This window comes from Littorina saxatilis, linkage group LG5 (genome assembly GCF_037325665.1).
Source record: "Littorina saxatilis isolate snail1 linkage group LG5, US_GU_Lsax_2.0, whole genome shotgun sequence".
NCBI lineage: Eukaryota > Metazoa > Mollusca > Gastropoda > Littorinimorpha > Littorinidae > Littorina > Littorina saxatilis.
The window spans coordinates 13074548-13077665 of NC_090249.1; positions in this window are offsets into that span (position 1 = coordinate 13074548).

Sequence of the window (3118 nt, forward strand, 5' to 3'; positions counted from 1 at the left end):
CGGGAGGTGAAGAAGTTAAAGCGTGTTCATGTTGCTAGTTTTAGTGTAATATTTGAATTGGTGTCTGGTATCGTATTTCAATTGATGTCGTTGATCCGTTTTTATAGATGCGTATGTTGTGTGTGCCTGACTGGAGTGAATGTTTCTTGACCGCAATGTCAAAAAAATGTCCAAACTTGGCATTCAAATTTTCCATATGCTGGATATATTCTGACCAGGTTGTTTCATCGCAGTATGTGTTTATGTGGAACGGAGCTCGTTTTGTATGTGAACTTCTCAATGAATCTCTGACTGAAAAACCCGATATTGTCCTCGCGGGAAGGTATTAGGATTCACCACTGTGAACTAATGATACATTTCATTCAACACCAAAATCTAAAACATAACTTTTCAACAAAGAATGTCCTGAAATGGTTAATTCAAACCGAACGCTCCGCATTCCAATCGCAAAAGAACACTGAGGAGACACGTACACTCTGCTCATTGAAAGTAAGATTTATCTTCTGTTTTCTTTTGATACGGTATAAATCGCTTGAGCGGAGGGGGGGGGGGTGGAACACCAGGGCCAAAAATGGACAAGAGAGGTGAGGAGGAAGGATACGAAAAGAAATAGCTACAAAGAAAGGTGACCTGTGTCAAGCTGAGAGGTCGAAGTGTATGCAATGCGTGTATATGCTACTTGGGGCACGCGACGTTGTGTCTTCTGTTTCGGCCGATATGCTGCCGCACGTACGATTGATATTAGCAATGCGATAATGCAGTAAGGTAAACACGCAGCTAATTGTTGGAGAGAAAGGGGGAGGGAAATCGGGCACCATGCATTGGGGCAACCGCATATTCATTCCAGACTAGGAGCTTTTAAGCATGGTAGTGGTTACCGTATCTACTTCTTGTATGACGTCAGCGCTTTTTGTGCAAATGATGCAACCGTGTCAAAGGTTACGGCTTTTCAGTCGCGATATAGGAGATGTATTTAACTTTTTGTTTAATTGTCAATATGAGAGTGTCGTGAAAGAACGAAAGAAGTATATTGGAAATTATTTTCAACATCATGCAAATGTTATAAAATATAATGCTTTAATGAATGTAAAATCAAAAAATAAGTTGGTTAAGTTGGCTAAGTTTGTTAGTGTTATTATGAGCTATTTTCGCTAGATGATTCACGTGTTTTGTTGTGGTTCTTACTCTGTTGGGTTTGTCTGTTTGTTTTTTTGTTTTTGTTTAGTTTGTTTTTTCTCTTAATTTTGTGAGGTAGAGCTCTAGTTGATGAAGATGTGGTTTCTTTTTGTTAGTGTGTTATGTTTTTCTTTTGGTGTTTAATTAAATACACTGTTTGCTGTGCCTGCGTGCACTCTCATTGTGCGTGTGACTTAATTGTGTATTTTTGTTTGCTTAAATGCCCTATGGGCCTAAAGCCGAAATAAAACCTTGATAGCCTCGCCATGGGCCGTAAAATTAGGTGTTCTGCATGTGGTAAGCATTATTTTACCAAATAAACTGCCTGTTCTTTTTGCTCTGATCTGTAACTGCAAAGTACAGTGATGTATTGCGTGTTTAATGGCCCGGATTAGTATTACTACCCGTGACTTAAAGACTATAATCTCATGCACTCATTACGCTGATGATGACATTAATTTTGACAAAGACATGATACTGGTGTTGATTGTACATTTGTTAACGCCATGGGTATCATTGGAACTGCAGTGGTTTTACAAATACCAAAAGCACATATGTTTCATCAAGAAAATACTTCAGAGTGCGCTCATCAAATAAGGCTTCATCTTCGTTTATGTTTTGCAGCTTTTCAGAAATAGCCTTTTCTTTTGTGAAAGGGTATAAATAGCTGGAGAAAAAAGAGTTGCGTCAGCGTCAAAAATGGACGAGACGGGAGAAGAGGAAGAATAGGAAGAAATGTTATAGCTGCAAGGAAAGGTGACCGGTGTCAAGCGAAGAGATCGAAGTGTCTGCAGTGTGTGGCTGGGCGACTTGACTTGGGGCACGCGACGTTGTGTGTTCTGTTGCGGCCGACTTGCTTGCGCACGTGCAATTGATATTGACTTGGTCGCCGGCTTTAATGTGCCGCTTGCTGCGTTAGAAAATGAGGGTAACGATGGAAGAAGCGGAAGACTGTAATTTGTGGCTGTCTTTGTCTTTGTCGATATAGGGTACCTTCGGATCTCTCTCTCTCTCTCTCTCTCTCTCTCTCTCTCTCTCTCTCTCTCTCTCTCTCTCTCTCTCTCCTCTCTCTCTCTCTCTCTCTCTCTCTCTCTCTCTCTCTCTCTCTCACACACACATACAGACACAGACACACAAACACACGACTGACACACATTCTGTCTCCGATAGATTTTAGGATAGCACGTGCACACAGCTCTCAGTCTGATGTCAGTCTAGCGTCTAGAACTTGCCCCGGTTCGCCCCCCACAAACCTCTTCCCCGACCCACGGTACTCCACGGACCCCTGGCACCGCCTTTTCAGGTTTCAGTTGCTGCTGCTGTTGCTGCTGGCTTTGGTGGCGTTAGCTAGCCATCGACGACGCCGCTGTTGTGGTGGTACTGGTGGCTGTGCCCGTCTGCGTCTGTGGTTATTAATACTGCTTGTGTGCAGTTTCCCCTAGCAGAGACTGTTGATAGAGAGAGAACCGGTCTGCGGTTACCGCCGCTTATGTGTCAGTTTTCATTTCATTGTAGCCAGACACTGCAGGAAGGAACTCACGGTCTGTGCAGAATATAGCTGTGTCTGGGAAGAAAGGGAGGGAGAACATAGTCACCCTTGGTCAGTGTGTATCGCTGCCGTTTTGTCGTTGGAATTTGCTCTGGCTCAGTCTGTGACAGAATTGCGATCATGAGAGGGAGGAGCCAGGTATTCGATCTGTGTGAGAGACAGGTAGGTTTTGTTTCTGTACATGTTTGTTAGTCTGTGCTGGTATACTCGTTTTTAGTTGTGGGGGATTTTTGCTGACGTTGCGTTTTTGTCGGGTCAGTGCCACCGCCGGAAAAGATCGACTCGAATGTACTGATATCGTAGTGATGTATAATCATTACTGATGTCTGACACGTTATGTCTTGACTTAATTGTGCGATTGTATCGATTTTTGTTGTTATTTGTGGTTTGAAA